This window comes from Apodemus sylvaticus, chromosome 23 (assembly GCF_947179515.1).
Source record: "Apodemus sylvaticus chromosome 23, mApoSyl1.1, whole genome shotgun sequence".
Lineage (NCBI taxonomy): Eukaryota > Metazoa > Chordata > Mammalia > Rodentia > Muridae > Apodemus > Apodemus sylvaticus.
The window spans coordinates 25,502,599-25,528,826 of NC_067494.1; the positions used below are offsets into that span (position 1 = coordinate 25,502,599).

At 43.1% G+C, this 26,228-nt stretch overlaps 1 protein-coding gene across 3 annotated transcripts in view; it reads left to right on the forward strand.

Moving 5' to 3' along the window:
• The window catches only part of Aig1 (androgen induced 1), a 226,934-nt gene that overhangs the window by 117,418 nt on the left and 83,288 nt on the right, over nt 1–26,228 (forward strand). Inside the window, exon 4 of one of the 3 annotated variants that reach the window (XR_007975221.1) lies at nt 15,261–15,357. The exons of the other annotated variants lie outside the window; for them this stretch is intronic. The gene's annotated coding sequence lies outside the window, so the exon portion shown is untranslated. The remainder of the gene's footprint in view (nt 1–15,260; nt 15,358–26,228) is intronic. 3 annotated transcript variants of the gene reach the window in all.

Here is a 26,228-nt window from a genome sequence, read left to right on the forward strand (position 1 = left end):
CGTGCCTTCTCTTAACTGCAGCGCACTTGCTTTTGGATGCTTCTCATTTTTCCAGGGTCCTTTCATGTCTTGAGCCAATGCTCACGCTCGAATTCAGCCCTTGTTGTGGGAGCCCTTTCCTTGGGAACCGTAATGCACAGTGTCAGCTCACTATACACTGGGAACCCATGGCAGACCAGACTCATAGTAGTTCTACTAACATCCAACTTAGTGAACCAATTCGTTTTTATTGGGGTTGAAGAGAGGTGTGTGGGTGAGGGGCTACTGACAGGGACGGGGATGGCTGAAATGCGATGGCCTTATACAAAAGCCCACTCCAACATGGTTGAGCACTCACAAAAGCTGCATCCCTAGAGCTCTGCTTATGGTTGGCAGGCAGCTTAACAGGTGGACAAGTTGGAGAAGCCCCTCTCCCAGCATCCTCTGCTCAGTCTCCACCCTAACACCTATAAACTGCTTCTACAACAGTTCAACCAGCCCTGGTGAAGCCTCTAAGCCTCAGCCTTCCTAGACATGTGGAGTTTGTTTACATCTTGAGTTTCATGAGCCTCCCTGCACCCTTCTCCGGGAGGGTGTGTTTCAATTCTGAGGCAATTGCTTTATGACTCTCATTCCAACTTATCCCTCTGTAACAGGGCAGAGGATTCTTTCTAGCTACTAAGTTGGAGGTGAAAAGTGTGATATGAGGACCAAATGGCTCTAGTATCCCTTGTGGTAACACTGCTTACTCCCTACGCATGCTTCCCGCCCTAGTCAATTTTCTGTTGCTATAACTGAATATCATAGAGCAAATAATTGATAAAGAAGAGAGGTTTATTCAGCTCATGCCTGTGGAAGCTGACACACCCAAACCTATGGCAGTAGCCTGGCAGAGAGCATCACATGGCAAGACAGAGGAAAGATAAACGGGCCTGGTCTCTGTTCTTCTCTAATTCACTTCTCTAATTCTTCTCTGTTCACTAATACCATCTGAAGGTCTGCTCTAGTTAAGTTTTTTTGTTTGTTTGTTTACTGTGATCAAACACTGACCAAAAGCAAGGGAAGGAAGGGGGTTATTTCAGAATACCACTGGGTCACTGACAGGGCTTAGGGCAAGAACTCAAGCAGAGGCTGAAGTAGACATGCTGGAGAAGCAGTGTTTACTGGCTGGCTCCTCCTCCCACTTATAGCTACTTTCCCTGTGCTGTCCAGACACACCTTCATCCAGATGGCACTAACCATAATAGGCTGGGTTCTCCTCCATCAATTAGCAATCAAGAAGTCCCAGACATGTCCACAGGCCAATCTGATAAAGGCAGTTCCTCAAATGAAGTTTTCTCTTCCCAAATGTGTTAAAGTTGACAGCCAAGATTATCCATCATAGGTAATCCAACAAAATCTTGTCATTTACAGGGCTTCAACTCAATGGGCCTTATCTGGTCCCAACTGTCCTTCAATGACTTAAGTGCTGAAGACATAAAACCCATACCATTTCCCTAGATAATTTCTTGGCAAAATGTAAATCTCATTCTAGTTAGGAATCTATTTCTTTCCTTCTCAGTCACATAGTACAAGGAGGTCTGAATCATTATTACAATGGAAAATGCTTAGGAAAAAGGACTCTCCAGAACTTCTATAAAGTCTCTCAGCACTTACAAGCAATTTGGTTAGTAAGTATCAGGAAATATGCTGCATAAATAATACAATTAGTAGAATTTGGATTTCATTTATAAAACCAATTCATTACTCTGTTAAAATGTATCTATCATGTGTGTGTATATGTGTGTGTTGTATATGCATGTGAGCACACACGCATATGTGTGTGCAAGGGTGTTTGTGTACATATGTGTTGGTGTGTGTTCATGCCTATTTTTGTTCTTTCCTTCTGCCATGTATCCCATATCCCAGGGATAAAACTCAGGCTGCCAGGCTTAGTTGCAAACACCTTTACCTGCTGAGACACCTTCAAGGACCCAGTTCACCATTATTCTTATCTCAGAGAACTGGTGAGCTATGGTGAGAAAATTGTTGGTCTAGGGTCAAGAGCGTCTCTGTGTTTTATTGCGGTTCCCATTCTGTAGCCATCTGGTTTTCTGGTAAATGGCATTGACCTTCCCTGGGCCCTCGTTGTGTCGATTGTCAAACCACATGGGTTGTTAATTTATTTTCTTCCAATTTGAAACTTGCTGCTCCTGGGTTATTCATCTGAGAATAATGCCCATATAGAATCCTCCTGACAGAAAAGTATTCCGTCTCTCCTTTCTCCTTTCACTGCCAAGTGTAATGAAGAGTCAGTGTGGAAAAAATATATTCTGCTCTGAAAAGGTCCATTCAGCCTTTTCTTAATAGATCAAGTGGTTGGTATTTCTTCTGGCTCCTGAAGGCCATTACAAATCACAGTCTGGAGAAAGCTGCAAAGCAGCGCCCAGCCTTCTTGCTGAAGTTGGATACATCTTTAGGCCTAGCTCTGCAGCTCATCCTTAACAACTGACCAAATATTTACTTTGCTCCGGACCGAAAGGGGTAACATTTTCCAAAATATTCAATGAGGTTGGATTCAGAACACAGACAATGAGGCAAAAAGTTGGACCTCTCTCACAAGTCATGCCGTTGAATCATTTTCCAGAGTGCCATGAGAAACCAGCCTTGGTGGATGCTTGCGTTCTGTTGTCGTTCTGCAGCCAGCAGCAGTCAGCCTGCCTAGCACACAGCCTGCAGCTTAAGCTTTAGGAGTGCGGTGCCTGGACTGGGAGCATCACATTTCCTGGTCCCTGGTTAGAGACAGATGTTCTCGGGGTCCATCCCTGACCGATTGCATCAGATGGTTCTAAGATGTGACCCAGCTATTTAGGCTGTTGTCATGGAGATCTGGGCAATTAGGTCTGAGTTTGAGAACCTTTGGCTTACAGGTGCTTGATATCTTTCAGCTTAAAGTATGAAGCAATGACAAGATTTGTAATTCAAGTCTAGGTAAATAAGGTACCTTTTATCTAAAGTAAACAAGTTTTAAATCTGAGAGTATTGTTATTTAGTTATCTATTGGTTTCCCTGAAACTAAACTGCAAGACCCAGGGTAGCCTTCAACTCACAGCCATCTTCCTTTGCTTCCTGGGTGCTGAATGGCAGACAAGAAGCATCATATCCAGCCTGGGTATTGTCTTTCAATGCTTCCCCTTCTTGGTTCCTCTGTCTCCAGGTTCCTTTCCCTTCCCATTCAGAATTCATGGCAACATCATCTGAGACAGACCCATTGTCCGTGCTTGAACAATGAAAACACTGCCCTTTGTCTTACCACACCTGGAAGATGCTAGTGACATGGATGAAAACTCAGTGCATTTAAAAATGTCTTTGATTCTGCATCTCCTAGAATGAAAAACACGGCAAAAATTGAATGAGTGTGGCTTAGTCTATTAATAAGGCTTCTCTCTAACAAAATAGCTATCATACATAAGGAACTAATTTTCTTTTTAGTTAAATTATCAGAAAATATTCTAGTTGTGATTTTTTTTAAAGGTATGAGCTACTGGTTATACAATATATAGATGGTGCATCAGATAAATGCATTGGCCACCAAACTTGATGACCTGAGTTCAGTCCCCAGAACCCATGTGGAAGGAGAGAAATAACGCCTTCAAATTGTCCTCTGGTCACACACCCCGACTGTGGCATGCATGCTGTGGTGTGGTACGTTCACACACAGTCACTAAATAAATAAATCTAAAAATTATTTTCAAAGTGTTCTACTGCTGTGCACTGTGATATGTACCTATAATTTTAGAATGTGAGAGGCTGAGGCAGGAGGATCATGGATAGTTAGGCCTGAAGACAGAGTGAGATCTTGTCCAAAATATAAATACCTAAAAGAGATAGGCCATCATTTCTGTACATGTGTTATTTCCATCTCAACATGTAGATAATTTGCAGGAGAAATATATGCTCATTCTTAGACACATTGTCCTGCCCCTCCTGAATATCTCCTGCCCGTCATTTACTGGGCTATGTGTGCCCGACTGCATCAGGCATCAAAGCCATGTCCTTGGTCCTGTGGCTCATGTGTGGTGACATCATTTGACCCCAGGGTTTCAGCTCCTGCACATGTTCATCTAGAAAGCTCACACAACTATCCCAAGAGTGTGATTTCACTCCCGAGCAGCATCCAGTGTCTCCAACTGCTGTAGTGGCTGTCCAGAGTCTTCAGAGAGCACACATGCAACCAGGATGCACCACCCTCCCCCACCTGTGCTCTTCCTGATGTCTGTGCTTGCTACAGGTCACAACCAACCACCTAAACAGACCCTGATAGAAAGCCCATAGGTTTAGGAAGAACATAGATTTGGGTTCGAATCCATGCATCAACCACCTACCAGTCACACACCATTATACAGCTCACCCATTAGAGCCTCAGCTTCTTGATGCGACAGCTGGTGGATAGTTTCGTAGAAAAAAAGAGGGAATGTATGTTATAAATATAAATATGAATTTGTGGGATTGAGGTATAGCTCAGTGGCAGAGCACTTGTCTAGCATGCCAGGTTCTATTCCAGATAATGTGATTAATTAATTAGCTAATTAATTAACTGGGTCTTTTATTATATTATCAAACCCAGAACACATTGAGGCTGAAAGTAATGGTTATTGGTAATTATCCCATGGCCAAAACAAGACATAAATTTGAACTGTTTGAAAGTCAAGCAGTGGTTTTCATCCTGGGTATAGTGCTGAGGTACGTGCAAGGTCCTCAGTAAATATTTTCTCCTTTTCCTTCCTCCATGCTCTAATGATGTTTGTCTCCAGTGTTTTCTGATTCTCCTGAGTCACTCTTCCTGAGCCTGCCTCGTTTCCGCAGTTCCTGTTCCTTAGAAGGCAGTCGAATGTTCCCATGTAGTTCCTTACCTTTTCCATTTCTCTCCTTTAATGCTTCTGTGTGTTGTTGCCAGATTAATCTTCCGAGGTTACATCTCTTAATCTATCCTCTGCCTCCAGGACCTTTAATAATTCTCATGGCCCACTTCAAACAGTTAAAACTTCCCAAGAGGGCACTTCAATGCCTTTTTTGGGATTCATAAATTTATTCAGCTCAGTTCCAAGGACTGTCCTTTCTACCCTGTTCTTGGTAAATGCAGCCATTTCCTACCCACCTTGTCTTCTCTATGTCTTTGCCTATGTCTTCTCTATGTCATCTCTGATGGGTGGAACCTTTCCCTGCCTCCTATTGAATGCTGAAGTGTGACTTTCTCAGTGTCCCCTCATCTTCATGTTTTTCTAGTAGTGTTTCTCTCCTTGCCTAAGCACTGATGCTCTCCCCTTTCTAGATCATCAGATGGGTGGCTTAAATATCGTAACAAAAGAAGTGTGAGGCAGCCAGTATAAGGGTCTTACATGATCTCTTGGACTGAGATAATGCTGGTGTAGTTAGGAAGGTTTGTTGACTAAACAAACAAAATGAATGAATGAATGCTATCTTTTTTTCTTACCAGGAATGGATTACTGTCATTACCTTCCCAAGTAAAAAGCTTCCTAAAGAATACAACAAAAATATATATTTACTTTGCTGCTTTTAAAATACAGCATTAAGAAATAAGTAAAATAAAAGTCTAGAACTATTAATCGGTGGGACCGCAGAGATGGCTCAGCAGTTAAGAGGGCAGCAGAACCTAGCTTGGCTCCAAGCACTACATCGGGATGCTCAAAACCTCATGCAAGGCTGGGTGGTGGTGGCGCATGCCTTTAATCCCAGCACTTGGGAGGCAGTGGCAGGTGGACTTCTGAGGTTGAGGCCAGCCTGGTCTACAGAGTGAGTTACAGGACAGCCACTGCTATACAGAGAAACCCTGTCTCAAAAAGAAAAGAAAAGAAAAGACCATGTAAGTTGATCTGAGAGGATCCAAAACCTTCAGGCTCCATTGGCACCAAAGCCCACACACATACAGGGTTAAAAACCAATAAGGCTTAAGAAGCTCTGTTAGCCAATATTTAAAATTACGAATTCGGTGAGAATAAAGGTTCTAAAACTATGTACCACTCTTTCTTACATCTCTACATTGTTATTAGACTTCTTTTCTCCAAAGGAAAAATATTATTTGATAATAGAACAGCTCAGAGAGTCAATTTGAAAATTATGCATATGGTGAAAACAGGCTTTTTGTACAGATCAGCATTTAGAGTACTTTTAAAACTGGTCTTGAGTGGGAAAGATGGCTGAGGAGGTAAAGGTTCTTGGGGCTCAAGCCGGATGACTTGAGTTTCATTGCAGGAGCCCATGTAAAGGTAGAAGTGGAGAACAGACTCCACAGTGTTGTCCTGTGATGTCTGTGCATACTCCATGGCACATGTACCCTCCCACATAATGCACACCCACGCACATGCGCACAATTATAATACTCAATACAGTTTTAAAGAGTTGATCTCCATGATTCTGTCCCCAAACTCCAATGTATGATATCAACTGGCATAGCTCAAGGGCTGGGGAAGAGCCCAGCTGGGAGAGTACTTACCTCGCAAGCATTCAGTCCTCAAAACCCATGTGAAAATACAAGGCATAGAGGTGCATATTTCTAATCTCAGCTTTCAGGAGATAGAGACAAGAAAGACTCCTTGGGGCTTACATATCAGTCAGCCTAGCCTACTTGCTAATAATTCCAGACCTGGGAGAGACACTGTCTGAAACAACAGGGTAGATGACTCCTTAATGATGAAATCTTGCACTTTCCCTCTGATTTCCACATGAGCACACACACAGCGTCCAAGCACCCATACACATCTAAGAGTACATATGCACATGAAAATAATTACACATGGACACACATGCCTACACGTGTACGCACAAAGATCATTCTACTGTTTCTTTTTCGGACTATTACATTTTATAACTATATTATATTTAATAAAACAATGTTGGTCTTTTACCTTTTTAAGAGAACATCTGTGGTTTAGAAACTGTATTTTTGAAGATTACCTTTTATATATGTATATGTGTATGAATACAGGTCTTATGCAAAGGTGAACACACAGAGGCCAGACCCCCTGTAGCTAAAGTTCATCACCTAGTGTGGATTAAGGGAACCAAAATCTGGAACCTCAAATAGATCAGTAAATTGCTGAGCCATCTCTCTAGTCCCCTGCCGCCCACAAACTTTTAATTCTGTAAATTGAAAAGAAGACATTTTAAACAAACCTCTTAGAGCAAGCACCAGCTGAAAAGAGATAGTTTGGAATCGCTGGTAAATCCAAGTAGCGCTGCTGAGAGGAATCCCGTTATTATTCCCTGAGTTTTCATGATTCAACACTTACCTATGTGTTTGACTCAGGCACATGCTGTGGTAGTTTGGCCTGTTGAGCCTTGCTTCAAAAGGGCAGTTCTAGATCCCCCTAACTATTTCATTTATATCTGTCCTTTCCTCATACTAAATAATTGTTCAAATAATTTTTTCACTGTTATGAATATTTTTAATTCACTTTTATCTCTGCATGGGTTTCTGGAATTAACAAATATAAGTAGTTCACTTTTATTCACTTTTTGATGCTTGATCCTCTGAATTAAGACACGTTGTATTAAATATTTAATCTTGTTCTGGGTTTCTACCCTGCCTTTGGTTATTCAGTTCCCAGATAAAAGACACACAGCTTTTATATTTATAATAAGCCCTTAATGCACTAGAGCTGGGCAGATATCTACCCTCTAAGTTATTATGTCTATTTCCTATCAATAACTTCACATTATAACATGCCATGTTCCAGCGGGCTATAACTCCAACGGGGCAGCCGTCATGGCCGTGTTTTCATGAGTCACTTACCTACCCCATGGTGGCTCTCCTCTCTCCACCGTCTACTCTCTCTGTCTGCATTTGTGGTCTCCCTGCCCTCCCACTCCCCACTGATTAGTAACTTATCTCCATCATGAACCTCCTTTCCTGTCTAATGTCAATCATTGAGTTAGTATTTTTAATAAAGATAAAACATAGCAAGTTGTACTCAGGGGACAAGAATTTTTACCTCCACCCGGCCTATCAGCCCATCAGTGAAGGCTCAGTCAGTGCTCGGTGCCCAACGGGGTACCAGGTGAAGATTTGAAGATTCAGTGGGAAGCTGGCAAATGTGACATGGGCCATGCCCTGTAGTGCTCAGTGGACAGGCGCCCCCATGGCTGCACCAATGCCCATCTCAAGCCCCTTCTTAACCCTTCTATTAGATGGTACCAGGAGGAAATTGTGAAAAATAAAAGTATATTTTCTCTAGTTTGGGACCTGGGAGGATGTGAACTTTGATCTAAGAGGATTAAAATCGAGAGAAACCAAAGCAGAAGGAATACATAAACAAAAATATAATTTCAAACAGGCTCTTCTAGAGCGTTAAAGATCACAGTAAAAACAGGTGGAGGTCGTGTCCAAGATGGGGGTTTACATCTTTGGGCTAAAATCCTTTCCCACGTAAGTGCTTCAGGGTTCTTTCAGCAAACATAGGCTTACTTAGCTTCCTTAGGTTGGCAACGCTCGTAAGTTCTTATAGTTCCAGGAGCATAGACTGGCTGGAAGGACTCGGGGCCACAGTGTAGTCAGGCTGCATATCACCCAGAATGTATGGTCACCCTGCAGTCCATAGTACGGCTTGGCTGGTCTCAGAGACCTACTTCACCTTCCTTTATCTGTGGACATCAGTTATTCAGTTTTTAACCCCATTTCTGTTTTCTTTTTGCTTGGTGAGAAAAACACTTCAAACACAACTGTTTCTCCCTCCTCCTGTTTGTTTGTTTGTATCTTTAAGACAGAGTCTCATGTATCCCCCAGTTGGCCTTGCATATATGTGTGTATGTGTATGTATATGATGTATATGTATATACATATATCTGAAAAACTAGAAATGCAGATTAAAGTTTAACTCTACTATACAAGAGAATGACATGTATATACCATATATATATATATATATATATATATATATATATATATATATATATATATTATATATATGTATATATGATAACAAATTAGGAAGGAGCAAGAAAATAATATCCTGACATTATTTTGCTTAACAGTGCTCAAATCAAAATTAATAGCATTTTGATGTTATTGCTTAGGATTTTAATAAAGTTATATGAATCAATATAAAATAATCTTTTCAGAAAGTCATAAACCATAAACATTAAGGGAATAACTAAACCTTGAAGCATTAGCAACAGAAGTTTGACTCCTTAGCTAGTCTGCAGCTTCCTCTCTTGCTGTCTTTTAGTCACCTGAGACTACATGATCCTTTTTAGCTATGGAATTAACATTCATACTTCCCATTGCTGAATTAAAGTATAGACTTCATTACATCACATATACATAAGCTGGAGAAAGTCACTTAAACTCGTTGGGGCCATCCACAAAGCAAAAATCAGGTAAGATTGTTAATAAACAAATTTCCCCCAACACTAGCAGAAAATTATAGAATTATTACAACATAATATTACAATTTTTTAAGAAATTTAAGAATGAGGAGCATTAGCACAAATAGGAAACATTTCCAGAGCGTTCATGCTCATGCAAAGTTGGTATGTATGTATGTATGTATGTATGTATGTATATATGCATGTGTGTATATGTATGTATGTATGTATGTATGTTTTTTATTGTTTTTAAGACAGGGTCCCATGTATTCCAGGCTAGCCTGAGACTCAATGTATAGTCACAGACGAGTTTGAAATTCTGATATTTCTGCTACCCAAATCCTAAGGTCACAGGTTTGCAGCACCGTGTCCAGCTTATGTGGTAATAGAGGAATCACATCTAGGCATGACACATGCTAGACAATCATCATGCCTATGACTGAGCTCCATTTCTGCCCTTATGGTTGCAATGGGACCACCTCTTGTCAAAGACAGGAAGAGCCCTCAGCTGAGAGCGCGGGCATCCCTGTAGGCCAACTTTGTCCAACAGAAATGTACTGCAAGGTACACTACCAAAAGTGCAGGGGAATGGTTAAAATTAAATATACGTTTTCAACAACTTGTAAATACTCTCATTTATTTAGTAGGTGGTGTGGTTTGAAAGTAACACGATGAGTTTGTGTGTTTGAACACGTGATTCATCATGTCGCTTGTGTTCTTTGCGCGGTGCTGTGTGCAGCCAGGCCTCTCTTAGTCTCCCTAAACGTCAGGGTGGGAGCAACAGGGTCACTGTCGGCCACCATTCTGTGCCCCGTTCTCGTGATCTCTTGGAATTTAGACCAGACGCACGGAGCACAGTGTAGATGACAGGCAGAGTTTATGACAGAACAACGTGAGAGTCTCACAAGGGTGAGGCTGGGCACGGCGGAAGGAGGCATTCCGGAGGGAGACACTCACAGGCTGAATGAACAACAGACAGGGGAACCAAGCGTTTGCCCAGCCCACATTTCTAAGTAGGCTTTAATACAACAGCTTTCAACTAGTCAATGTTTCTGAGGGTGAGCTTCAGGCCCACTGGGAAAGGACAGTGAGTGGCTTCGCTGTCGGCCACAGTGCCTCTTTTGGGGTGATAATCTAGGATCTTCCTGGCAGTTTGGCATGCCGTCTTCACACAGGGACAGAGTTATGAGTAGGACCCCTTCTTTTATCCAGTAGTCAGAGGCTTCTGTTCTACTTCCTGATTGTAAAGGATGCTAATTATGATGATGGGTCCATCCTCAATACCCATCAAACACGGTTATCTAAGCAGCGTGCGAGCCCAGAGGCTGGAGGGGGGCAGTGTAAGGTCCTTTCCTCTTTAGTAAAAAAGTGTCCCGCAAGTCATTGATGGACACCTGGGGTCTGAGCGCTCCAGGCACCTCCAACTCCTCTGTCCTGATAGCTCAGACAGTGGCTGAGGGAAGAGAGAGCTCCCATAACCATCTGCCTGTCTGCCTGCCTGCCTGCCTGCCTAGTTATTTCTTATAAGCTTATAACTTAAACCTAAAATTTTAAATCTTAACATTTCAAAGCCAAGTCCTGAGATGAAAAACCTTGGGGTGGTCGCTTTGTGTTAGTTCAAATCAAAGAACAGCAAACAACATCACGTTGCTGGGCTCAGGGTGGAGAGCTGATATCCTTCTCTGCATGTTATGAAGTGAGTGGGTTGATAAAGGGATCTTTTTTTTTGTTTTTAACACAATCAGTAGTTTCGGATACTGTCGGGAAGCCAGCTCCAGGCTGTTTGACTTCTGTCCATGGTGCTTGAGGAGCACTCAGCTAAAGACCCTCGAAGATAAAAGTCTACCAACTTGATGGGAAGAACATTATCTCTACAGGGTGGGAAGGTTTGGGCTTTGGGTATTGTTTTTCACATTGTTGAATCAGAGGTGTGATGTGCCTTTTCCAAGGGACAGATTTCCTTCTCTTCATTGCAGGCATTCAAAAAAAAAAAAGGTATGTTCGCGCAGGAAAACTGCAAAGGTGAGCCTGCTGCTTTTGTGGGTCGCCTTCTTTTAGAGAGAGATTAATTAGGGGGAATGGTGATATGCCTATGGGTACCCTTAAAGGTGTCTCTGTCTCTGAAAGAAAAGAGAGAACCCCACAGACTTTCCTCCACCTGGCTGTGAGCATCAGAGCCTTTCAAGAGCTGTTTCAAAGAGAAGGAACTATTGATTGAGCTCTGACCGAGGCCTGCTGTCTTTAGGAGGGAAAGGAAGTTTTTAACTGCCAGGTAAATAAATAGTAATGGGAAAAAAGAATGCATCCAGCTGGGTTCCTTCCTCCCTTCTCTTCTCTCCTTTCCTCTCCCTTCCCCTCCAAATCCTCTCCCCCTCCCAATCCTTTCCTCCCTCCTCTCCAGTCCCTTCTCTCTCAGCTACTCCCCTCTTAGCTCCTCCCCCTCTTAGCTCCTCCCCTCTTAGCTCCTCCCCTTTATTTCCCTCTCCTCCGATCCTTCCCCCTCCCCTCTTTTCCCTTCCATTTTTGTCTCCTCCCTTCCCTCCTTTCCCTCTAGAATCTCAACATCATTGATGAGCTGAAAAGAAATATTTAAAATTTAATTTGGAGAGTGGCTTTGCGAATGTGGTGGTGAATATTGCCTAATGTAATATGAACAAAATCTAGTTAGGAGGCTGAAATGTGCACAAAAGGAGGTGAAAGGGAAGCTGCTTTTCCTTTAAAATAAATAAATAATTTCTCAGCAAACAGGGTATTGTGAGGGTAAAACCCTAGCTTCTCTGCAGTTTGTGGTTGTCTGTCTGTCCATCTCCATTCCCAAGACTCCTGCCTACTTCTACAGATGGTATGTTAATCTGTCAACTCAGGTAAGTATAACGCAGTGTGTCTAACCAAGCTCATCCCCTTTCAGAGGTGAAGGCACAGAGAGTGAGGTCATTGTCCCCTTGGATTTTAGGGAAAGCAGACCAGCAGGAAGGAGTGCCCCAGCCTGTGGAGGTTATCCTTAAGGGCGGAGCTTCACCCAGAGACAGGAGTAGTCATTTCCTGAGAACTGCACAGGGACTTCTTTAGAGCACCTCACAGTGCTGGACCTACGCCAGGACTGCACATGGCCCAGGTCTCTTTGAACCTGAAGCTCAAGTCAGCACCGAGAAAATGGGATCAGGGTCACTTTATCTCTTCATCTCTCTTTTCTGTTTTTGACTTCACTGGTCTATTCAGTGTGTTGGCAGGGGTGGCCAGGGATAGTGTGTCCGGGCTTGCCAGATCCTCAGCTTTTGCCCTAAAAACTTGGGTTACTGTTGTGATCATAGAACGAGAAAGAGGCTAGAGAATATGTTCTATGGCTGTGTGGGGGGAGGGGTGCCTCAGTGGGCCCATGCCGAGGGATCCCTTCCTCCTGAGGGACCAGACACACGAAGGTATAGCATAGAACAGAGTTTATTCAGGGCATGGGAGGGGAGTTAAGGGGGTAGTAGAGGCAGAGAAAGGCAGAGAGAGGGAGAGAGTAGAGAAGTAGAGGCCGGCCATGACCACGTGGAGAGAGGGGGGAGGGGAGGAGAGCCCAAGAGGGGGGCAAGAGAGAAGCTGAGAGTGAGAATAAGAGATGCAAGAGATGGAGGAGGGGCCGAGCAGTCCCCACTTGGCTGTTGCCAGGTAACTGTGGGGCGGGGCTTATATGGCTGTTGCCAGGTAACTGTGGGGGTGGAGCTTAGACAGAATCCTAATGGTTACAAGATGATAAAATGACTGTTAATACATAGGCTTGCTGTATGTATGTGTGCATTCATTCTCTCTCGACTGTTACTGAGTCCCCACTGAAAGAACGCGTTCTCGGGATCCGTAATTCAAAGATGACGGCGAATGAGCAGTTGAAGCGCTTGTGGCAAAGACGGCTTCGGAAGCCTCTTCCTGCAAGGAACCGCCTTGTCTTATGTGCAGTTGTGGTACTGTAGAAACCCAGAAGTCAGGCTTTTCCCTCAAACAGAATGCTATGAGAACTTCCAGGCAATTTTTTTCCCTAAATAAAATTTAGGATTTCCTTTCTTCTCTGTGATTCTCTGGGAGGTTGTGCCTTAGAAATATGTTTCTGTCATGATGGAAGAAGGAAACAGGTCTGAGGTTTGTATAGATACGTTTTTTCACTGTGTGCTTTATTTCATAGATCAGTTGTGGGAAATGCGCATGTCCGTGGGGTTAGACCCCTCACATGAGAACGGCTTCCCTCCGATAAGCTACAAGGGAAAACAGGGCCCTTTCCGGCTACGCCCTTTCCCAGCATGCCACGCTCCCACCCCCTCTCTCATTAGCTTCTACAGATGGGAAAGTAAAACTCTAGACTCCCAACTCTGGCCCATATTGTAAAGATACATTAATAACAGAAAAACTGTATTCCAAGCGTATATAAGTTTTCCGTGATACTGGAGTCTCATAAAGAAAACGAGAGCCCAAGAAATACACAATAAACCTTTTCATTGTTTTTAATTCTGTGGTTGGCGAAAACCACAGAATTATGACTGCATTTAAATCAAGTGCGATCCTGAGGTGATTAAATATAGGAAGCGTAGCAAGGCATGCTTGCTCGGGGCCTTCTGAGAAGCAGGACAGGGTGGTGTCCTCTAGTGGAGACCTTACCTTCTCTAAGGGAAGGCCAGACAATTCTGCCAAGGTTTATGACCAGCTTTAGAGCAGAGACTGGCTGTGATCTGAGAGAGCGTTCTGGTCCTTCCATTTTCCTCCCTACCGTTGAAGCTCTGTGTCCTTGTCACCTTGTAAGCAATTAGCTCTAAAGAAATTTGATTTCCCTGTCTTGGACATTTTGGTTCTTTGATCCCGTAAGCGTCTGAGGGTTCGAAGGCTTGCCAGTTCTCAGGAGTAGAGCACAGACGGCTGGTGTCCCTCCTGGTGACCTTCGCAGCCATCTGGGCCTGGAGCTGTGGCTGTCCAGCTCAGCCCAGCAGGGCAGGGCCTGCTGTGTGCTGATGCCTCATTTGGACTCCGTTTCTGTGACTCACGCCATCTGTTGGTAATTTGTCGTTTTTCTGGAGTCAGGATTTTCAGAAGACTCATTCTTTGGCACCCCCCGAGTGAGGTGTCCTAACAGCGGGTCTCTGACTTGTCTACTCATCATGGGCTGTGGTCAAGGCCCACTGCTTGTGCTGTGTCAAGCCGCCCTGGATGTAATGATGTTGTCCTTTGCACTTGAGACAGCATCCCACTGAGTGTAGCTGGCCCCTTGGAAGCCACTGAGAGTCTTTGTAGGACTTGTTTGAAGAACGGCCAAGCTGGTAGCCATGAGACTCCACTTTCACTTTTACAACCTCCACAACAGTAGGCTTGAGTCCTTGTATCATCTGGCCATCTGCTTAACGTGTGCCTTCTTCAAACGGTAAGCAAAATGAGCAACCAGCCCCACCCCTGACCAACATTGCTGTGTTGGCTTCCAAGCAACCCCAACCTGTGCTATGCACTGAACCATGTTTCATTTTCGTGTTTACACTGGGACGATCATCATACCCCTTTGAAGGACAGACAGTTACTACCTGTGCTTCTCTATCAAAAGAAATTGGAGCTCCAGCCAGTGAAACAACTTGGCTGTAACCATGTTGCCATTGAAGCTCCACCTCTCTGCCTGGCTCCCGAAAACAAGAGTTTGACTGTTTGGTAGACTGTCTAGGATTAGTGATAGCATGCTTTGAGTTTCAGTGTCTCTAATGAGTTCACCCTTCAGGCCTTATACAGCATCATATGATATTATATATCCGTGAATGGAGCCGACTCACCCATCCACCTAACAGGTATTTGGGAGCTCTGCTGTGTGTAGTGCACTGTGTGGGGTCCCTGAGGACACAACAGTAAAGTCTTGCCTTGAAAGCTTTGACTTGCGGATACATCTACTCATCTGATCACTCTTCCTACAGGGCATGTAGCATTCAAACCTGAAGTGCTCTCCCGTAAGGCCACAGTTCGACTTTGGGGGCCTGTCCGGAAACCAAGCATTCAAAGAGCCAGTGTCTGGTATGACATCCTTTCCAATTCAATGGCTTTCTCTTTCTTCTGATTTCTCCTGTTAATGAACTTGTAAGTCACCTTCAGTTCTAGCTAGATACTTTCTACGCTACTTCAGCTTTGAAGGAAAGCCAGAGTTTAGAAGTGTAGAGAAAGAGAAAACACACAAGGCAAGATTTGGGGGAATCGGCAGCATGTACCGGAAAAGCTTGCTTTCAAATAGCAGAGTGATGGCCGACAGCTTGAAATGTATTTCCTTACACAGAAAGAAGTCAGGTATTTTCCAGTCTTATTTCAGTTGCTCAGCTGTGCTGCCGAGTCGTTATTTCTTTCTAGTTTTGACTTGCAGCCTTGAGCGCATGCGTCTCCTTCCCTGAGCGCATGCGTGCCTACAGAATGAGCCCTGGTCTTCCCAGGCTCTCTCTTTCATATCTGCCTGAGAAGAGAGATCACAGAAGAGGAGGCTTCCTTCTGCTGCGACGCTTGTTCTCCTTTCTTTTGCGTTTGGAAAGGGAGCCATGTTCTATCAGCCGCCTCTTTTAGCTCTCTGGTTAGAACCTGCTCAGCTCTGAGTCAGTGGGCATCCATCCTTCCGGTTCAGAATGGGAGTTGTTACTCTTTCTCTGTGTTTAATTTGCAAGGAAGAGAGTGAGCAGCTACTTAACACCATGTGTCCTAGTTGGGTTTGGGTGGCATGAGGGACAGAAGGACAAGACACGTAAACGTGCAGAGACTCATTGGTCTGCACACTTGGGAAGATTAAACTGGAAGCCAGCCCAAGGACCAGTGGTGTCAAAAGAGAGAAGGAAGAAATAGTGAGTGACTCAGGCTAGCTGTGCTGCTTGGTCTTGGAATCACCTACCAGAGGAACTGTGATAAGTAAGAACACTCCACTCATGAACGCTGGGGTAGACGGTCCCTGGAGTAAAACTGTCACTGTCTACAAAGGATTTGTTACAAGGGAAAATTGCACATGAAAGAAAAAGGAGACAGAATGCCAGTGAACACTCACAAGGCGCTTATATTTTGTCTGGCTGAGCAAGGCACTGATCTACAACACACTGATAGAAGAATGTCCCTAGGAGTCATTTGACTGCTATGTTCTGTTTCTGTTTTTAGACTCGTAGTATTTGATTTTACCGTAGGACCCTGGGCTATCTAGTCTCAGGTTCGTGTTTACCCAAACAGTGTTGGGTACGGGCTCCATCTTGTGGAGTGGGCCTTCAGCCAATTCAGAGAGTTGGTTACTCTCACAAACTTGGTGCCATCATTGCCCTAGCATATCTTGCAGGCAGGACACCATTCTTCATCAAAAGATTTGAGGCTGGGCTGGTGTTTGTGACTTTCCTTGGGTAGTGAGCAGAGTACCTACCTGTACCAAAGATCCTAGAAAGTAGGGATGAAGGCTCTGTGCAGGCACCAGCTCAGCTTCTCCATGTTCAGTGAATTGTGTGGGTGTTGAGTCCAGTAATGGGGCCTTGCTATCAGTTTGTGGAGAGTGACCTATCATCTTGATGTCAGCCTGGGTTGTTTGGGCTTTTCATAGGACTCCTTTAACCAACAACTGAAGAACAACTCAATTACATGTAATTCAGTTGTGGTAATGGAAGCTTCTTTGATGATAAGAGGTGACCTGGGGTCTTCCCTACAATTTGGGATATATATATATATATATATATATATATATATGCACAATTATATAAAATATATGTATATTATATAATTTTGCATGTATATGTATATTACATAATATAATTTGTATAATTATATTATACAGATAATATTGCATAGTATATGTATATATTTTCTGAAGTTTTTCTACTATCCATAATAATGAATCTGATCTTAATATGATTAAGAAATAGCTGGGGCTTCATAAGGGCATTTCCTTAACACAGCCGATGTTTCTAACAAATACCACAGTCACAGGCACCCCTTTCTTTTTTCGATTAGGAAATTATAAAAAACATATTTGAGCACAAATCCTGATCTTTCTCCTTCCCTGTGAATCAATGGTGAGCTGAATTGTCTAGCTTCACTATTGGTTGTAAAGGAGTGTTTGTTTTGATTTTTTAATTGTAGGGTGGTTTGTTTGTTTTTTTGTCTATAGTGTTTTATTTTGTTAATCCTTAATCCGGGTAGGTTTGGTTAAATTTCAATCTACGTGTCTGTAATCTCAGCATTCATTCTCAGGAGTCCAAGGTAGGAGGTTAATACACACACACACACACACACACACACACACACACACATCAGGTATACACACACACACACACACACACACACACACACACATACACATATATCAAGTTTCAGGTCAGCCTGAGCTACATAGTAAGATCCTGTCTTAAAAACAAAAGAAAATCTAAAATCTAACAAACATTTAAAAATATATTTAAAAGAATTTTAAAAATGAAAACCAGCCAAATTATATTCAAGCTCCACATTTTATATAATTAAATTCTTTGAGCAAGTTGCTAAAGAAATTTGTAAATGCTAGTCTTCGTTCATACACTTCCTTTTGAGGCCCTGTAACTGTGTCTGGTGCCCTGTTCACATCCCATCCTCTCAGGATCTAATTTCAGGACTCCCACGGAGAGTTCACTGCTCAGATGGATGCAGCACACATTCATGCTGGCTCCCAGCTTATGGAAAAATTACTCAGATTTCTGTAGATTTTCCTTTATGAATGTTGGCCTGATGTTTCAAGATGCTCTGTCATCAGAGAACAGTTAAACTGGAACCTGAAAATACTAAACAACAACAACAACAACAAAAACCACAGCCTCTGCATCTGATCTTATGCTAGGCACAAGATAAACTTGAAAGGCTCAAAAAATGACTTGAAGGAGACAGGCTCTGGGCGTATTTTAGAAACAACATTTCAACACAGAACTTTCTAGGTCTCTCTGTGTGACCTCTAGTGTTGTGTACAAGAGTGAAGCACCTTAGAATCCTGTTCAGTCTTTTTACACCTCAGCCTGTATCTCCTAATGAAACCAGACTTCTTGGTTGGTGGCTTTTGCTCCACATACATGTCCAAATTTGGCCATTTTCAATTCAATAAGAAGTTAATAATGGCCAAGTGATTTCAGAAATGGGTCATTTGGAGGGATATTGTTACAAACTCAAATAAGTTACAAACATAACCTTGAGGCATTTCCCCCAAAGACAGCGCTTGCATTCTTGGAATTGACTAGGTGCTCCTCCATAATCACACAGCTGCATAGAGCCCAACCTTACCGTTCTTAGAGTGACCCGCCAATTAAAACAACCAGGTACACTATCACTGAGACTTATAAAATGCCAGGTGATCTCTCTTATTGCAAGGTGCCTGATCTTAATTTAACCTTCATTTTGCTTGTATATTTTATTTGGTGACAGATAGTGGTACTGTACATACTGTCAATGTATTGATTGATAAAATACACTGGAGGACAAAAGGGTAGTGATTGTCTCAAAGAGAGAAAGGATTCCTATTGCTACTTGTCTAGTCCTAAACTATTGTTTCATGATCACTGAAAGTAGAAGAAGAAAAGATAAATGCTTTGGTATAAGGAATATTGGGGAAGAATGTTGAATGACTGAAGATTTTTTCAGTTCAGAATTGAAAAGGAAGAACCAGCATAAATATTTATGATCTATTTCCAGTCTCTTCTCTTAATTCTAGATGCTTATTTACTCTAAAGCAGAAAGCAAACCCCTTTCATGCAACAGGCATTACTCAATGCACACCACTCTAGGAAGGATGCACATATGGCACTCACACCTCAAGTCTTCCCTCCTGCTCCCAACGCAGACATAACTAATCAATCACAGCACTCTTCTCTGCCAAGCTTAGATTTAGATTTAAAAAAAAAAAAAATGATCCTTCCACCTCAGTGCTCCAGGAAGGTCCTCTCCAACCATGACAGGTGGCCCATAAGTTGAAATAAGTTTGCTTTTTCTGTTTAGCATTGATAATGCAAAAAATGAATAAAAAACTGTTCCTGAAACAGACCTGGCAACAGTTACTACATTAGTAGGAGGGAAAGGATGAAATTTCTATGGTGGATGACATTGATATATAGACAAAGAAATAGCACACTATTCCTGAAGGACAGGGAGAGTGTTTCTGAGCAGGAATGAGAATGGATGAGATTGGAAGAGCAGGGAACTTTCTTCCCTTTTTAGTCAAGGTTGGGTGAAGCATGGGGCATCTAAGTCGCATAGCCTGGGAAGGCCTTTCTCAGCCTGCATTTAAGCAGGACACTGACTGAAGCTGGGAACTAGGTTTCAGGTCAAGAGTGAGACATGTTTGATTGCCAAGTAAGATGTTAAGGGTTTTTCTTGTGGAAAAATTAAGTCAGAAGCATATGATCCCCTTAACGGCCAAGTGATATTCCCAAGGGGTCTTCATTCACAGCATATTGACGAGTGACCTTTGATACTGGAAGAAGTGCATTAGACAGCTGCGTACTTCAGTGTTGTAACCTCTGTGAACATGCACAGTTTGTCCTAATAGCAGCAGAAGATACTCATGAGAGAAGCCTTCTGATTTAACATACCACCAACAAAATACTGTGGTAGCCAGGGTGCAGAAAGAGAGCTGATTCAACTCAGAGGTGTCTAGGTGGGCTGGGAAAAGTGGGGACTTCAGAACAGCCCTAGGATCTTGACATTTATGTGCATGTTTTATGGTATGGCCAATAGGCAAGGTTTTTGGCAAATTACAGAAGTTCAACTTGAGATTCATAAACTCATAAATTATTAATGGTAGAGCCTTTTCTAGGGCCTAGGGCACTTGAAGGTAATATTTACTCCCCAAAGCAAAATCATTATAGTTAAATGAATATACTATGGAGAAATGGGCCTATAACTTTTGCTATCTGCTAACTTGGGCTCTTCCAGGACACCAGCTTTCCCCATCTCATTTGTGTGATTTGTCAATCATACCTCCTAAGGAGACAAATCTGCAATCTGGTCATCAGAACACTGAGTATGACTCAAGTTATTACTAGAAAAATCTCTGGCATGCATATGGGACTGTTAGAAAAGTTCTGTTGTGTGTCATTTGACACTCACAACTACCCAGGGCCAGTGGAAGGGTTTTGTTAACTTCATTTGAGTGGTAAGTATTGCCATTATCCACAGTCAAGATTCAAAGTGAAAAATACAATCTATAAAACAGCAAGAAAGGAAAGACTGATCATCTTCAGTGATTATTCAGAGAACAATGAGAATGAAATATATAATCACCTTTCTCATCTCATACCACATAAATCACAAAGACGGGTCATATGGGGTTAGAGAGTCATCTCCAGTCTCTTCAAGATGAGTTAGCACCTACAAGATGAACCAAGTAGAGATTAGCGCTCCATCATGCCCAGGCGATATTAAGTTTGAGAGACTCTCCCAGTCTGAAATGTTGGGGTGAACATAGTTTACTTTCATAAGGAAAAAAAATTATTGGTGAAAGAATGGGGAAAAAACTAATGTATACCTATATCAACTTGAAGGGTGTTGAAATGAGTGGTGTGAAGAGGAGGAAGGAAAGATGAGGGGGTGTTGTGGTGGGGAGTCGGGATGAGGTGTAGTTAGTGTGGTCAGAGAAAAAGAAGAATCTGGGGACTGATTGTCACACCATTTTAATCCAAGCAGCAGCAAAATGTTCTAAAATGGATGTGCAGGTACAGATTGTGTAATAGATAGAACTAGCTATCTAGAGATATCTAGGGTGTGTTTTGTGTGTGTGTGTGTGTGTGTGTGTGTGCACGCGCGTGCACGCACACACACGCATGCACGTGTTTGCATATGGTTGGGGGAAGCTTTTAGCTCAAATAGACTGTCAGTATGCAGCTTCTCATGGTGATTTGAATTTTTTCCCCTGGGGCTTTACACTAAATTTACTGCTTCTTTCATTTTATTGATACTATAATGGAATTTGATACACTCTAATTCCGAAACTAAAATGTTTATTCATTTCATATGTCAGTACAAAATCCAATCAAGAAAAATTACTGCCCCTCCGGAAGCTCCATTTGTACAGAATGATAATTGCTTCACAAGGAAATAAGCAAGTTTGGGAGGAGGGTGCTCTTCATCAGCCAGTGAGGCAGTCCCAATGTGCAGTTCTTTATGGATATTTTTCTGCAATAGATTCAGTTTATACCCTACAAGGATAAGCTAAGAGCTCCATCTCTCCCTCAGTGGCGTGTGAGCTTACAAGCATCCTGTATGCTTCAACTGTCGTAAAATGCTTGATGCAGACCTTCTGCAGGGTTATTTTATGAAAAAATATAGCAACTAGAAGTATAAACTTTCATGACATAGGGTTTGTGTTCAGGTCACAAAGAGCAAGGTTCAAATCGTAGCTCCTACTTCACAATCACCTCTCAGTAGGGAAATTACTGAAGACCTCTGAGTTTCCTTCAGGTTTCTCCTCAGAGTTAGCTAGGAATTAAACTTGATGATTCATTCCACACAGAAACTGGGATACAAAAATTAGTAGTAAATGTTAAGTATGTGAAGTACACCAATCGATAGCTAACCTTTGTCAAGGAACATAAATGTGTCTTACAGGTACAAACTCATGTACCCTTCATAACAGTACGAAAGAAAATTAGCCAATTGAAATTAGAGGGGAGAGTGTTCTCAAAGGTCATCCTTAGTACAGAATTCCAATTTACTCCAAATTTACAGACTTGCTAGAAGGTCTCATGGTACCCAGGAAAGCTGATATAGCCATGGTTATGGTTTATTAAGAAGAAAGGTACTGCTAACATCAGCCAGTAGATGAGGTGTGTGGAGCAGAGGCTAGCAAATTCCTGAGGTGGGGCTTGCATTGTCCTTGCTCTATGTAGTATTGCCAACTAGGAAGCTCACATGAGCTTTGGGGGTCAGGGTTCGGGTGTAACCCAATCATGGACTCCAATGTGGCTGATCTTTACTTTCCAGTTCTTTCTGGAGGTAGAACTGATAACAGTAGAGTTGGCCTTCTAAGCACTATTGCCAAATACTGAGAAATTCTGAAGGGAAATGTCATCTTGATCCAAGGTTTCAGAGATTTCAACACTGGTGTAGCTGGTTCTGTTGCTTTTGAGCTAGCAGGAGGGCTGCAGAATATAGCAGCAAGGATCATCTGGTAAGGCAAAATGCTCACCCCATGGAGGAGGCTGGGAAGCAAAACAGAAAGGGCAGGCCAGAGTCTGCAGACCTACCTCAGACATATGCCACCAGGGCCCTAATTTCTCACCAAAAGCCTCACCTCTTAGGGAGTTCCATCACATCCCTTCCAGCAATGCCAAGCCATTAGCAAACACACCTTTGGAGACCAGTTAAAATACAAACAATGGCAGTGGCCCAGAGTTCTCATTGTAAGTCACATCGTGAGGATGTCTGAAAACCTACATACCAAAGGAAATCAGTTTGGTTAGCAGGACATTCCAAGGGCCGGAAGAATAATATCCAACGGCCGTGGCCTACCTCACTAAGTAAAGCTGAATTGTCACTGCAAGTGTTATTTGCATATGATAGGTGAAGAAATAGAGTGGTCACAAAATCGTGAGCTAGTAGTAATTCAGAGCCAAGACCCAAACCTAGGCAGACCCTCCCTCAGAGTCATGTAAATGTTACCTTTTGCTGCCTACGGAAGTCCATTGATTCTCATGAAAGCAAACTCCTGGTAGATGGTAGGTCCTGGATTTGAGCCCTGCTGGATCTAATTGTGGGTTCTTGATCCTTTGGTATCTCTCTGCCCCCCTCCTTTTTTTTTTTTTTTTTGCAAAGTGTGAGGGCATCTCTGACCGTTGTTTATAGACTCTCACTGCTTCCCAGGTGAGGTTGCTAGAAGCATCCACTGGTAAACTAAGCCTTGAGTACTAGCATAGATCTCAACATGAATCTGTGATGTTTACTGAGAGTTCTTAAACCAGTAGGAGTGAACAGGTTTGTGCTAACCTTGACAATAATGTTATCTATTGTACCAACATATCTGTGGAGTGGGGAGGGGGGTGTGGAGGGCAGGGGTGGTGGTAGTAGCAGAACTTATCAACACAGTAGCGCAAGTTTGAAGCCAGAAGATATTGATGGTCTTGAGCTCAGCCTATTTAAGGATTAAGGAATCAGAGTTAGGATTGGCATTCTTTCCATAGAGCCCATCTCAGCTGTGTGTATAAAAGATGCACTCCTGCACATGGTTCTGAATGTGCAGTTATAACGTGGAGGCTGTCTCCAATACCCGGAGATTTAGGGTGTAATTATAGAAACCAAGCTACAGCTTGTTTCTTGAAAGACAGTCTCTCAGCTCCTTGTCAGGCCCCAGTGGGTGGCGTTTTAGAGTGTGGTAGGAGGACATCCACCCTCCCCACCACCCTCAGAGAGCAGCTTGTCTAGGTGGCCGCTGCAGACACAGAACAGATCATTGATGAAAATCAAAAGGGGCGGGTGCCTCCCACCCACAGAGCTGCTGTGCTGTGTGCAAGGGCAGCTCACCCCTTCAGCAGCAGTGAAGCTCTCTGAGTTAAATAAAGCAAAGAATAAGTATGCTTCCCACCTCCCCCCTCGCGCTCCTCACTGCATCAGTGAGTCGGAGCCCTTAATCAGAATTTCCCAAAGAAAGCCATAAGCAACTAGGTTTTTCTTTTGAAAAAGTGCTAAAGGATATTCAGGAGCCTGGAGACCATCTCAAGGGTAGTGGATCTGAAATGATGCCACCACCTAACAACATAAACGTGTCAGAATACGGGCGGCCAAACTGTTCTTTAGGACTAGTTCCCAACTTGTAAGGCCGTTCCTTTCTTTAAGGGGAAATGGAGTAGCCAACCGCCACTTATGTTTAATTTGGGTTTATAAGAGGGGCTCTTCTGTTCCTTAAAAAGGAAAGAACATGCAATTAAATCATGTGAACATGTTAAAAATTACAGTACGTGCACCACAAAGTAATTTGAGTTTTTATCGACCTCTTTACAGTTTTTATGGTGTTTTCACACTCGGTGTTAATAGCCAGGGCTGCAAAGTACCCCAAAGTTTCTTCTACATGCTCTTGTACTTGGGTTACTGTATCCTCGATTCTGTGAGAATGAAAAGATGGCAGGAAGCCATTCCTCAATATAGCGTCACAGTGGCATGATCAGTCCGTGTTTGTAGACACCAATGAAAGTCATGTACTTCTTGTAGGTCGTGAGGAAGAAATGATCATAGGCTGCTAATGTTATAGACACAGTAGGTGGGAGAGCATGAGTCAACATATGTAGCCTCACAGCCAGGCGTACACACAGCTGAAGTTGGTAACGGTTCAGGCCAACACTGTGCTGGAGCTGCTCGTAGCTCTCAGCTCTTCTCTCCCTGTTCTCCTTGTGTGCACTCCCGGTTTCAGGGCTGTGTTTAGCATCTCTCCACGGTTGTGCTTCCAGAGCTATTCCGGTCTTACCCCGACTGCTCACTGCTGCCCTCTCCTGTCTCCTGCTGCACCTCCGCCCATTTGCTAACGCTCTTTGCATGCCACGTATTTAAAGTCTCTACAAGCAAGGATGTATTGGAAGGTCGGCAGGCATGATCTGTAGCATGTCCTCCAGTGAATGTATAGGATAATAAACAGCTCTCCACAAGGCATTCCACTGAGCGCCAAAGGCTGGCTTGGGGCAAGTACTGCTTTTGCTTCCATCTGGTGCTGATCAAGAAAGTGGAATTAAAGATATCCTTCCAGCTGAAGCCATGCATCAGAAATCTAGAAACCAACCAAATAGCAAACAAAACAACTTTGTATTTGGTGAGTACCAAGGAGCTTCTCAGAAAGCAAGCCCGTGAGCGAGGCCTGGCGTTCACGTGACCCCAAGGATTGAGGGGATCTGAGACAAGACTTGCCACGACCAGCCTGTGCAATTTAATGAGACCTTGTCTCAAAATAAAAAAAATAATAAGAATTTTTAAAGGGCTGGGAAATACAGCTCGGTGGTGCAGCATTGGCATGGCATGCACAGCCCTTGGTTCAATCGTCAGAAACAAATGAGTGAGTGATCTCAAACAAGTGTGGGAATACATGGGAGGGAGAAAGAGAGGGAGAGGGAGGGAAAAGAAAGACACAGAGACAGATGGAGAGGAGGAGGGAGGGGGAGAGGGGAGGGAAACATAGAAAGTAGGAAATGGAAAGAAATGAGGGGAAGAGGGCACCACTGTGCTTGTGCAGAGGGAGGAACGCTCCACCAGTGGCAGGACTGTCTGAGCCCCAGCGAAATCCTCTGTCTTAGCTTAGTATGCTGTGAACCCTGTGCGCACAGCCCCGGTTCTCCACTGCCTTTCTCCACAGTTCTTGTCACTGGTATCTTCATGTCTGTCCATTCCTTTCTTCAGTCCTGGAAAGAATCACATGGTCTTTCCTAGTTTCAATGTTTTCACTCCAAGTACTCTGGTTTGGACATGGGGTAAGTAAAATGTCAATCAGGACATTGTAATCTCAAGACATCCTCTCTGTGGCATATGTTGAAACCAACTTTAAAAAAAAAAAAGCATCCACACATATTAAGTTGCAGAATCTAGAATGTGATCTGTATGTGGCAAAATAATAATAATAATAGAATTAAGTTGAAGATTCTTCATGGAGTTTATACTAGATAACGTGAGGTAAGGGAGCCTGACTGTTCGTGGGAAAGCCAAAGGGGAAGTAGATACATCCAAAAGAGTCGGAGTCCACGCATCACAGTGGCAGAGATAGAGTTGCCACTACTCGCTAAGGTTGTTAGCATCATTCAGAGTTCAAAACAAACAAGCTTGGGTTCTCGCCATCAAGACCTGTGATGATAGCAAACCTGCTGTATTGTGTTCATTGATTTCTACCTTCTAGAATACAATAGAATACATTTTCTTTGTTTTAACCTTCTCTACTGTGACCATTTCTATAGCAG